Source organism: Polyergus mexicanus, unplaced genomic scaffold, assembly GCF_030449975.1.
Source record: "Polyergus mexicanus isolate NDT 795.1 unplaced genomic scaffold, iyPolMexi1.0 SCAF_21, whole genome shotgun sequence".
In the NCBI taxonomy this organism is placed as follows: Eukaryota; Metazoa; Arthropoda; class Insecta; order Hymenoptera; family Formicidae; genus Polyergus; species Polyergus mexicanus.
The window spans coordinates 3,913,607-3,927,328 of NW_027223341.1; positions in this window are offsets into that span (position 1 = coordinate 3,913,607).

A 13,722-nucleotide genomic window follows, 5' to 3' on the forward strand; every position below is an offset into this window, starting at 1 on the left:
CCTTTTGTGTTTCAAAAATAAACAGTTTCGGATGTTCTGTGCCATACAGTGTATAACCGCATATCGTGTGCCTTCGTGTTAGTGTCAGTGCAAAAGTGATGTCTTGAGATTCTAGTGTGAATATTGTGGTATTTTGGTGATCTAATATGCCTTGAAATTTAATAGAGGTGCCTTCATATAAGACGTCGTATGCTTCAAACCCGCAAGCGGTATTGGGTATTCCTTCCCAAAAAGTGTAACCATCGTCCGAGTCTATGCAGGATTCGTCCGATAGTTCGCAAACAGTTCCGGATTTTAACATTACTTTTCCCGCGTTTAATTTTACTGGTACGTATGAGTCTTTTAGAGAAATTTTTACTGTCGCTTGGACTATCACGTCATCCCATGTGCCGTAATAGTCCGAGTATTGGATGCCTTTACAGGTTCCATCTACATTTACTTTACCCGCGAGCGTGACGCTTCTATAATACGTGCGATTCGATTTAAGTCCGTCAATAATTTCTGCGGTTCCTATCTTTAAGAGGCCCTCTTTATGCATCTGAATGCACCTAGCGCGAGATGTTTCCTGCAAGTAGCTAGCGTAACCGTTATGAACGGCTGAGATATGCGAGTGCATTCCGCAGTGAGATATGGTTCTTAAGATTTCTATTTTACATTGCGTTATATGTGTCTGCGCATAACTTGATAATTGCAACAGCTGTATATATGTATTTACGGTCGCAGGTGTTTCGACTTCGATGTCACATTCGCCTGATCGAAGCAAGGACACAGTGGTCACGTTCAAATAGGCTCCTCCACAATCGTACGCTATGATTGCCGATGTGCCAGAGAGCAATGTGGTAAGTATCAAAACGTGGAAACCCTTAAAAATAGAAATATGATATTTAAGTATAAAATACGAGAGTAATATGGGTTGTTTGTGTTGTTTTATGTTACAAAATGTGTCAAGTATGTGTGTATGTGTCGTTAGAACAAAATTTAATATTAATATGAAAATATTTTAAAATTACTGGATCCGGGGGTCCAGGCCGCGCTCACAAAATTTCTCTTCCTTGCGTTTTCCTTCAACCCGGATCTATAAAATATGTGCCTTTGCACAACTTTAGTTTATTCACGTGAACTACGCGTGGTTTTCCACGGAAGTCTATTCTCGCGTTGTTCATTGGTAATAATTCTAAAATTCTATATGGCCCAGTATATTGATCATCTAGCTTTCCCTTTGTGGGCTCCTTTAATAAATAAACTTTATCGTTAGCTTTAAAATTTTGAATATTGATTTTTCTATCATAATATGTTTTACTCTTTTCTTTTGATTGTATCAAGTTTTGTTTTGCTAGACCCTGTGAGTTTTTCAAAGTTTCAAAAAGGTTAGTGAGATAATCCTGATAAGGCTGTTCAGTGACGTCCTCGGGAACTACGGAGGAAGATGGAGTTCTGGGAAGATGTCCAAAAATTAGGGAATAAGGAGTATAGCTGGTTCCTTCGTGGACTGATGTATTGTAAGCAAACATGGCAGGCTTAATGTACTCGTCCCATTCCTCATTCCGGTTAGTGTACATCTTCAAGTATTCTGTCAATACGTGATGTGAGCGTTCAATTGAACCATTTGATTGCGGGTAGTAAGCTGTCGTACGGCATTGCTTTATTTTAAAGTAGCTAGCTATTGTTTTCATCAGAGAAGTAAAAAAGGTCGGAGCTTGGTCCGTTAATAATGCTCTTGGTGCTCCATATATGCATATGAAATCTTTTATAAAGGCGTTAGCTATTGAGAAGGAGTCTGCTGTTTCCATAGGAATGGCAACTGAATATTTCGTTAAAAGGTCTTGTATAGTTAAAATATAAGAGTTGTTTCGGCTCGTTACTGGCAATGGTCCTACTACATCCATGGATACTTTATCAAATGCAGTTCCTGGGGTGTCAGTGATCATCATGGGTTGTTTCGTTTTTACTCTTGTTAATTTCTTGATTTGGCAATTCCTGCAATTCTTTATGTAATCTTGTATGTCTTTCTTCATTGTGGGCCAATAGTAGTTTTGTCTAATTCGATGGTAAGTTTTATTCACACCTTTGTGTCCTCCAATCTTCGTAGCATGTTTTTCATAGATGATGTTAGCTCTCTCTTCTAGGCCAGGACATCTTATTAAAGATTTGCAAACTGTTACTATTATTGGTAAGTCTGAAAGGAATCTTTTTAAATTTTTATATACAAAAATCCATGGAACTGTATCGTATAGGTCGTGTTGCGCTATACTGATGGTTTTTAGATTTAGTTCTGTTATGGCATCCCTCAACGATTTTATTCCGTCTATAATGTCATTGTGTTCTATCTGCACTCTTTCATTTTGTTTAATAGGGATGTTTATTAAATATTTCCCGCTATTCAAATTCGTTATTTTTACTCTTGTGAAAGTTAAGTCTTTGTACGTGGGAAGTTTATTTTCTGCTGAATAATCCTTTGCGCCCTTATCGTAGGGATGTCCTTGGAGTGTGGTAAAAACGACATGGTTATCCTTTCGGGAAAGCAGTGAATCTCGCGTTTCATTAATTTTAAAATCGTTCTCTTCACCTGAAGAGCGGGGTTGTGGAGATGCAGATTCATCACTCTCGCTCTCGTTTTCTGGATCTTCTTTCGACGTCTCTGAACTGCTTTGGTCGGACTCTTGCTCTCGTTTGTCTAGATCTTCGTTTAGATTTTCAGGGAAGAAGATTTGGGATGGGATTTTTGTGGTTACCGGTGGAGTTAATAAAGCATTGTCGTTTAAGTCTCTGATAATTGTTTGTTGTTGGTCAACAGGATTTAACGTGTGGTTAGTATCATTAGAAGAGAAAGTGATTGACGGTCTAGACTGTTGCGTAGCTGTCTGGTATGAGAAAAGGGATTCGTTTGAATTATCGTCTGGCTCTACTAGGGGGAGTATGGAAACGTCAGGAATAGGTGGATTTCTGGAAAGTGCATCTGCTACTACGTTAGTCTTTCCTGTTTTATATTGTATTTCATATTCGTACTCTGATAATTTTAGTCTCCATTTCCACAATCGGGAGCTGGGATCCTTGACCGAATGTAGCCAAACTAGTGGTTTATGATCTGTGAGGATTGTAAATTTCCTGCCGTATAAATAATGCCGGAAGTATGTCACACAGTAGACTACGGCTAGGCACTCTTTTTCTATGGTGGAATATCTTCCTTCCGCTTCATTCAAAGTCCTAGAAATATATGAAATAGGTAAGTCTTTCCCTATCTGTCCTTGGCTCAGGACGCCTCCTATAGCGTATCCACTGGCGTCGGTAGTTAATAAGAATGGCTCTCTAAAGTTCGGATATTGCAAAACGGGTTCTTTTAATAATTCATGCGTTAGTTCGTCAAATGCTGCTTCTTGCGACGGTGTCCATACAAAAGGCTTATCTTTCTTTAATAAATCCGTGAGAGGTTTTGCGATTTTTGAAAAGTCCCTAATGAATCGGCGGTAGTATCCCACAAGACCCAAGAATTGCTTAATGTTTTTATGATTTCTTGGTTTTGGAAAATGTTGGACTGCGATAATCTTATTTGGATCTGGTTTTACTCCATCTGATCCGATAATATGTCCTAAGTAAACTACTTCGTGCCTTAAAAATTGGCATTTGTCGGGCTGTAATTGCAGATTTGCTTCTCTTAGTCTTTGCATTAATTCTTTAATTTTTATATCGTGTTCTTCTAGAGATCTTGCATAAACAACTATGTCGTCCAGGTAAACGAATAGTTCGTTTCCTTGCAATCCGGTGAGGACGTTGTCCATCAACCGTTGGAATGTTGCGGGTGCATTTTTCAGACCGAAAGGCATCCGCTGGTACTCGTAATGTCCATACGGTGTGGAGAAAGCTGTCTTCTCTTTATCCTCTGGGGCCATAGGAATCTGGTGAAATCCCTGTGCGAGGTCAAAAATGGAGAAGTATTTTGCACTACCCAACTGGTCTAATATTTCTACTATATTAGGCAGTGGGTACGCATCTCCTATCGTTTTTTCATTCAGCTTTCGGAAGTCTATTACCATCCTCCATTTCTTTTGTCCATCGGCCGTTGATTTCTTGGGGACGATCCATAGAGGAGCGTTATACGGTGATGCTGAAGGCGTTATTATTTCATCCTTCAAAAGTTTTGTTACCTGCCTGTCTATCTCCTCCTTGTGAACAGGCGGGTACCTATACTGCTTCACATGTATCGGTAGATTGTCTGTAGTTGGAATAGTATGTTTAACCGCGGGGGTGAACTTGAGTCTTTCTCCCGGAAGATGGAAACAATCTCCGTATTCTTTAAGTATTGCATCAACGTGGTCTTTTTCTTCTTCGTTCAAATATTCAGTATTTATGATGGGTTTAAGTCGTTCCATACGACTGAGAGATACAGGAGATGCTAGAAGCATATCAGTTGTATCTTTAAGTCTAGAGAATGCTGGCTGCGCAGCTTGTTCAATGAAGGGACCTTCTTGGTCTCGTGAAACTGGAAGAGTATGAATCAAGGTTGATTTAGAAGATTTCCCGTCTTCGGATAGCTCTCCTTGGCTCCTGAATTTAGTAGGCGAAGATTTCCCATTTTTGGCGAGCTCTTCGTTGCTCATAGGATTCACGAAAATAGAAGAATTTATCGAAGTTAGGTGCTCCTCGGAGTCACTGGGTATAAGATAGTCCTCAAGAGGCATGGGATAGACTTCTATGGTGTAGTTCTGCTCTGTTAAATTATAAGCTTTGATATGCCCCTTCCCTCGAGAATTTTTAACAAGAGCTTCACCCAGAAATAATCCCTTCGTTGGCTCGTTTCGAGGAATATAACCTTCCCTTCTTTCCGGGTTTGTTATATTGAACGCAATGTCCACTATAGTGCGCGAGGGCACCATGATCTTTTCTCTTTTGTAAAACGGTACTTGTATGCTATCAAAAGTAAGACATTTTTGTTGGTAATTGATGATAGCATTATTATCTTTCAAAAAACTGGCACCTATTATACCGTCAGCGGGTATACCGAAATTGTCTCTGACGACATAAAATTTTGTTTCTTTCCCCATAATTTCGAATACCACTGAACCTAATGTCCTTATTGGTTTTTCGGAAATGCCTTTTAATCTTAGCGTGTCTTTTGAGTTTATGGGGGTATTCTTTAATATTTTTATTTTAACTAAATTTACGGAGGATCCCGAGTCTATCATAAAAAAGCAGTATCCTTTAAAGTTTTTGCAAGTGAGGGCGATCCTTGGTTGACACGTGTTGGGTCCTAGGTTCGCCATTCCGATACTGGCTTTTTCATCTAGGGGTTCCTCGTTCACTGGTCTGATGACCGACGCTGGGTCATCGTATTCCTTTAATGGAATTTTAGAAAAAGTAGAGCCTTGATTTTTATCGTTAATGCTCAAGTTTGGCTCGTTGATGGCTCCGCTTGTATCGTTATGGGATGCGCGGTCGCTTGGGCCGGTTCCTTGGTCGCGCTCACCGTCGGGCGGCCTTCCGCGTTTCCCGACGCCTGCATAGCATTTCGGTATGCCAGTTTCCGGCACTCTGCTACTTTATGTCCTGGAAGTTTGCAATAATTGCAGCTGCCAGGGGAATTCGGTCCTGGTTGACCGGGTATTAAGGGGCGGATCCACGGTCGCGGAACGAAATTATTGTTAGGATTTTTTAATATTGACCTAGGTTGCTCTACTTCCGGAGGTTTCTGGTTACCTAAGTCCGAACGCGTTACGGGGAATTGTCGTGGCAAATTCTGCCGTTCGCGTTGCTTTTCAACTTCTAAATTCTTTGAAATTTTGACGGCCCATTCTATGGCCTCATCTAATGTAGCAATATTTCTATATACCATGCGGGTGATAACGTTGGAAGGTAGGCCATTAATAAATGCTTCGAGGACTTCCTCCTCGACCTCGTTATGGAACCCGCGATGGTTCTTTCCTTGTCGCCTATTTCCATCTAATATTGCCGTTCTCAAATCTTTAATTTTCCCGGCATATTTTAAAATCGTTTCATTGGGTAATTTATACACATTGGCCAATTCTCCGCGATATTGTGCAACTGATTTATTTGGGGCAAAAATAGTTTTTAACTTATCTAAGAGATCTACGACGCGCACGTATACGCTTCCTTCGACCACCTGGTACGCGTCGCCTTCGATTTTGTTCATAATGAACTGCACTAATTGCGGTTCTTGCACTGGGGATAATAAGTCTCGTGCTCGTTCGCATGCTCGAGCGAATTGGAAAATAGAAATTCTATAACCGTTAAACGGGGGAATGTTTGCGACTACGTCTTTTATTTTCAGAGCTGGCATTGTCACGGGTGGTACGTCTTCGGGTACTAAATTGTCGGCGCATTCGTCGTATGCAGACGCGGCGCGGGAAGCTTCATTCACGCGCTGTTCGAGATTGCTCACTTGCTCTGGTAATCCGCGTAGTCGCGATAGTTCCGTTTGAATTTTTGATAGGACGTCGAATAGGGAATTCGCGTCTATATGTTCGGTTGGTTTCTCGCGATCACCTATGGTTTTTTGCTTTTTATCGGTATCTGAGTCAGCGCTTACCGAGCTGTGCGATCTCGTATTATGAGCCATTGTAAATTTTTTTTTTTTTTTTTTTTTTTTTTTAAAGCTTACTTCTGCTCCAGTTTCAGGACTTATTTCTGCTCCTGTTTCGGTTGACTGGATGTATGTGTATATATTAATGGTCGTTGAACCGTCGTTGTTATTACGGGAATTTATTAACTCGGGGTTTAATGAAAACAGGCTATACTTTTCAAAGCACTCAATGCATATAAATCCGGGTCGCGCGACGGTCAGACGTACGCGACACCGTTGACAACTAATTCCGAGCGGCGTTCCGTTTACCGTGAGGGTGTGTCTAAATATCTTATGCCATTTTACTTGTTCAATCGGGGGTAAATTCTGATGGCAATTATAGCAGAGAGCGGCAGTAGTTATATGGTGAATATAACCGGTGCCCCTTTGACAAATAAACATTGGTTCTATTGCGGAGCCCTCTTGTGCATTAATTGGCGTTTCGTAGTTTCTTGGTATTCTCGGAGTCATGCGTAATACCGGAATTATATTAGAGGTCAAAATAATGACTTGACTAGCCTGTAGATACAATGCGCAATAATACAAACTTTGGTACAATGAAAAACTACGTAATGATTTAACAAAGTTATAAGAATGTAATAGTAATATAATAGGGAAAATATGTATATTTGCATATAGTAAGATATAAATGGAACGATAATATTTTGTGAATTTTCTGAGATTTTTCTTATAAATGCTCGTAATAAAATTATAAATAATAAAACTCAAGTTAATATTGAATATAGTAAATGATATATATATATTTTATAATAAAATGTTCTTAACTTCTAGAGAATACACATATATATCTATTTTGCAATTATTCCACGTCCTCACCGTGGATTTCGATATTTATTACTACGGTGTCGTCGTCTTCGTAATATACTGCTTCGGCTAAATCAGGGTCTTCCTGATACTCATTAAATTTAGTAAGGCACTCGTAGCATTCCTCCCCGAATCGAAGCTCTGTTAACAGCTTTTGACAATTTTGACAAAAATGTTGAGTGGAGACACCGTCGATGGTCAAAGTATGCTTATAAATCCTGCGCCAATTTAGTTTTTCGGCTTGGCTAAACTTTTTATTTAGACATGGTTCGCAAAACGTTATGTCGCTGTTCTTTCTATTGCAAAGTGCCGTTTTCTGACAAACGTACAGCCGTATCGGCGGGGGAGGAGGAGGTGCTACTTCGTAGTTCGGCGTAAGGGGTCTCGAAAATTTATGCGGGCACATGAGGGTCCTGAATAACTTTTAATAGTACTCAAGCAATATAACGAAATAATGGAATGTATAAACTAGAGCAATCGATTAAGATATATATATATATATATATTGCAATGAAAGATAATATGCTGGAAAGTAAAATATGATTATAAGGTAGGGTAATAAAACACACAATAATAGTACGATATAGAAATAATAACGATATGCATATTCCTTTATTTGCTGCTAGCGCTAACGCTCTCAATCTGAGTCTTTATGTATTCGCGACGCGGGTCGTTTTCCGGAATATCTGTATTTAGTAAAGGAGACTTTTCGACCGTAATCGGAATTAGTTTATACACAAAGCTTTCTTTCTCATTTGATTGCTCTTGAGCCGAAACGCTAGAATCATCTATATTATCGGATCCGACGGAACGATTTGCTAACTCTTGAAAATGTATTCGCATTAAGCGTCGGAGCTGGAATTTTCGTCCTGCGCGGCGCGTTTTTGGCATGTCTTATTCTTCTTTCCAATATCCGTCCCTTGCTTCGTTCCAAATGTGCGGAATCCTGCCTCACCAGAAGGAACGAACAGGGCGAGAGCGTGCGGCGTTTCCTCACCACTCTCAACGTCTATTGGCTGTGTAGGATTGCGGAGCAACAACGAGCGGCCTATCCGCTCGAAGTCGCTGCTCTCGATTCCTTTCACAAGGAGTATGCACAAGTTTTCTGCAACAATTTGGCCAACTATAGAAACACGAAATTTGAATAAAATTCGATTCTAGTTTCGTGCAGTGATTCTCCGGGGGCACTTATTTTGCCCACATAACAATATCCGTGTTCTCGCTCCAATCTCAATGTGCGGAATCCTGCCTCACCAGAGAGACGGAACAAGAAAGAGCGTGCGGAATCCTGCCTCACCACTCTCACGTTTATTGCATGCGTACAAGAAAACTCGAAGCAGCGACGAGCGGCCTATCCGCTCGGAGCCGTCGCCTCAAATTCGCGGCACCTCAAAGAACCAGCTTTCACTTTGACTAAAATCAATGTATCTCCTCTGCGTGGCGTGCCTCCATGATTTAGAAAATATTTAGACACTGATGTTTGCGTGACGTTTGCAGTTCTCAACGTGCGGAATCCTGCCTCACCGGAGAGAACTACCCTCGCTACAGTGACGAGCGGCGTATACACCAGCTACCAGGACACTGTCACCAAAATCAGGTATTGTTTAATAATTCTGTCGCAGCGAGGAGCGAAGTATATTCGCTCTAACTCACAACGTCAGGATGTCACTATGCAGTTTTAGTTTTGCAATTTTGCACACGCAGTTGAGATATCTGCTAAGTTTTAACAGCGTAATGAAAATAAAATCAAATATGGATACAGAGTATGGATTAAATGGATTAAGCAAAAATCTAAATAACACGGCGTGTAATAGACAAATAAAATTATAGCGGCACTATAACTCGCGGAAGAATGATTAAAATCTGAAAGATATCAACCGAGACTCAAATTTGAACGTTATATCGCGCACAATTCACTTCTGAAAGAAAATGGTTAGACACAATCAATTTACAGGTAGGCTTATGCTATCCCACCGCTGCCACCAAAAATATGTCACGTCCCAGTATTCGAAGTTTACAAAAAAAACTATTCTCTATTTTAAGAACATGAACATATAATACTAATTGTAGTAATAAATCTGAGTAGTATTTATTAATTATTTTTAGTGTAAATTTTCTTTATAAATGAGATATTTTATTTTCTTTTTCGGTCACCCTGCAGTTCACCGGGTCTACCGGGGACCATAAGACTAATAACCCGTCAACGATTGTGTAAAATTAATAAGTAATATTTCCTTAATTAATAAGTATTATTCCCTCTTACCCTTTATGATTATATGTGTTAACGATTGATATGATGGATTCTCTCTGTAGCTGGTCCTCCAAATTGATTACTGATAAGCGCTCTTAATTATTGTAATGACGGCTAATTCAGGATGAATTGGTAACCAGATGTTGAAATAATTGGTAGAATTATGTAGAATAAAAGCACTTTATTTTATATTTAAGTTGAGTTAAGCAATTAATATTACTAGCGTCTGCTAACGCTAGAGAAACTAAGTACAAGAATAGGAGTCTTATGACTGTGAATTCGGAGCTTGTCGATGCGTACACCGGACTACTATGTTGAAGAGCTAGTGGTGTTAGCTGTTCGAAGTTTGAAATAGTAATGCTGGATGTTCGGCTCTCACTGAGCTCCTCCGGTCTTCGGGTGTTGGTGGGAGAGATGCTGCAGTGGGATCGCCCTTGGTAGATGGTGGGATATTCTTCCTATGCTTCGCCTAAGACTTCCTGATGTTGGTGGGAGACCCATGGGCGGGAGCAATGGCAAGTGGAAGAGCCGCTGGTAGGGATCTCTGTGCGAGAAGGACAGCTATATCGTTCCCTCGCAACATTCCAACTTGTTTGTCCGGCTTAATCTTATCGAGCGGGCGGATAAGAATATCGATCGACGGCCGGTCCGCATACCTTGTACAGTATAAGGCTCTTATAAAATATTGCATTGAATAAAATATTATTTCTTATATGCTTAATTCCTTATTACTACCTATAATGCGATTACAAAATGCTACGTTATATAGAATACATGTACGCGTTGCATAGCGTATTAGTACGGGTATAATTTCGTATAAAGTTATAAAGATGTAATAATAATGTGTAAAAGGTATAAAATTCTTAATATTAATGTGTGGATATATAAATGCTCGTGTACTTAATAATTAAAGCGTGTCACGGGATGCGTCGTTCTTAGTTAATAATATTACATTTGCATTGCTCTTTGCCTTAAGCTTCCAGCATGCATTTCTTTATCGGGCGGGCGGATAAGATTATCGATTGACGGCGGACTTGCATTTCCGCGCGCAGTCTAAAACTCTTATAATGCTTAGGAATAAAATATTCCCTACTGAATATTCTATTAATACTGAATTATTCTAATATTATATATAATCTTACGCTACTTAAACTAGAGTGTGAGTATAAAATCTTGGGGATATTGAAGTTTTCGCAATATGTAAATCGTACTTCTATTCTGATACATGACTTTTTGATATACCGGGTGTTCAAGAAATATTGATGTGGAATATTTATACGTTGTTTTCCGTTACGATATACAATTTTTTTACCTTGTGATTATATGTATGGATACTTGTACGTGTGTTCTATGTATGTAGTCCATATACAGGGTGGACATAAGTACTAATGCTAATTTCTAATTGCTCTTTTTACTAAATGAGCAATTTTCTTCCTATATACTGATACTCGCATAATGATTGACTCGTATAGTTTTATATAGGGTGTCTAATAAATACGTATATGTTCTTCCCAAGTTATTATAATGAATTTTATAATTGATCTTGCTCTATTAGCATCCCTTGAGTAAGTCTGATGAGAATTTATTGTTTATAAAAAATAAAATTGTGCGACTGAGACGTCACAACGTTTTTCTACGCACAAAGCTGAGATCGCTATGTACGCAAGTTTTGTTCGTTCAAAACGTCTTAGTTACGTGTCAGTAAGTGAGATTTGTCTAAAATTCTTGTGCAACATCAAGGAAATTGAGAATAACCGCTTCTCGGCATACATTGTGAAAATCGCTATGTACGCAAGTTTTGTTCGTTCGGAACGTCTTAGTTACGTGTCAGTAAGTGAGTTTAGTCGAAAATTCTTGTGCAACATCAAGGAAATTGAGAATAACCGCTTCTCGGCATACATTGTCAAAATCGCTATGTACGCAAGTTTTGTTCGTTCGGAACGTCTTAGTTACGTGTCAGTAAGTGAGATTAGTTGAAAATTCTTGTGCAACATCAAGGAAATTGAGAAGAACCGCTTCTCTGCTTACGTTGTTAATTCCGCCATGTACGCAAGTTTTGTTCGTTCGGAACGTCTTAGTTACGTGTCAGTAAGTGGGTTTAGTCGAAAATTCTTGTACAACGTTAACGAAATTGATGATATACGTTTTTCTACGCACAAAGCTGAGATCGCTATGTACGCAAGTTTTGTTCGTTCAAAACGTCTTAGTTACGTGTCAGTAAGTGAGATTAATCAAAAATTCTTGCGCAACATCAAGGAAATTGAGAATAACCGCTTCTCGGCATACATTGTCAAAATCGCTATGTACGCAAGTTTTGTTCGTTCGGAACGTCTTAGTTACGTGTCAGCAAGTGAGTTTAGACGAAAATTCTTGTACAACGTTAACGAAATTGATGATATACGTTTTTCTACGCACAAAGCTGAGATCGCTATGTACGCAAGTTTTGTTCGTTCAAAACGTCTTAGTTACGTGTCAGTAAGTGAGATTAATCAAAAATTCTTGCGCAACATCAAGGAAATTGAGAATAACCGCTTCTCGGCATACATTGTCAAAATCGCTATGTACGCAAGATTTGTTCGTTCGGAACGTCTTAGTTACGTGTCAGCAAGTGAGTTTAGACGAAAATTCTTGTACAACGTTAACGAAATTGATGATATACGTTTTTCTACGCACAAAGCTGAGATCGCTATGTACGCAAGTTTTGTTCGTTCGGAACGCTTTAGTTACGTGTCAGTAAGTGAGATAAGTCGAAAATTCTTGTGCAACATCAAGGAAATTGAGAAGAACCGCTTCACGGCATACATTGTTAAAATCGCTATGTACGCAAGTTTTGTTCGTTCGGAACGTCTTAGTTACGTGTCAGTAAATGAGATTAGTTGAAAATTCTTGTGCAACATCAAGGAAATTGAGAAGAACCGCTTCACGGCATACAATGTTAAAATCGCTTTGTACGCAAGTTTTGTTCGTTCGGAACGTCTTAGTTACGTGTCAGTAAGTGAGTTTAGTCGAAAATTCTTGTGCAACATCAAAGAAATTGAGCATATACGTTTTTTTGCTCACAAAGCTGAGTTCTCTATGTACGCAAGTTTCGTTCGTTCGGAACGTCTTAGTTACGTGTCAGTAAGTGAGATAAGTCGAAAATTCTTGTGCAACATCAAGGAAATTGAGAAGAACCGCTTCTCTGCCTACGTTGTTAATTCCGCCATGTACGCAAGTTTTGTTCGTTCGGAACGTCTTAGTTACGTGTCAGTAAGTGAGATAAGTCGAAAATTCTTGTGCAACATCAAGGAAATTGAGAAGAACCGCTTCACGGCATACATTGTTAAAATCGCTATGTACGCAAGTTTTGTTCGTTCGGAACGTCTTAGTTACGTGTCAGTAAGTGGGTTTAGTCGAAAATACTTGTGCAACATCAAGGAAATTAGGAAGAACCGCTTCACGGCAAACATTGTTAAAATCGCTATGTACGCAAGTTTTGTTCGTTCGGAACGTCTTAGTTACGTGTCAGTAAGTGAGATAAGTTGAAAATTCTTGTGCAACATCAAGGAAATTGAGAAGAACCGCTTCACGGCATACATTGTTAAAATCGCTATGTACGAAAGATTTGTTGGTACGGAACGTCTTAGTTACGTGTCAGTAAGTGAGTTTAGTCGAAAATTCGTGTGCAACATAAAGGAAATTGAGAAGAACCGCTTCTCTGCCTACGTTGTTAATTCCGCCATGTACGCAAGTTTTGTTCGTTCGGAACGTCTTAGTTACGTGTCAGTAAGTGAGATAAGTCGAAAATTCTTGTGCAACATCAAGGAAATTGAGAAGAACCGCTTCTCTGCCTACGTTGTAAATTCCGCCATGTACGCAAGTTTTGTTCGTTCGGAACGTCTTAGTTACGTGTCAGCAAGTGAGTTTAGACGAAAATTCTCGTACAACGTTAACGAAATTGATGATATACGTTTTTCTACGCACAAAGCTGAGATCGCTATGTACGCAAGTTTTGTTCGTTCGGAACGCTTTAGTTACGTGTCAGTAAGTGAGATAAGTCGAAATTTCTTGTGCAACATCAAGGAAATTGAGA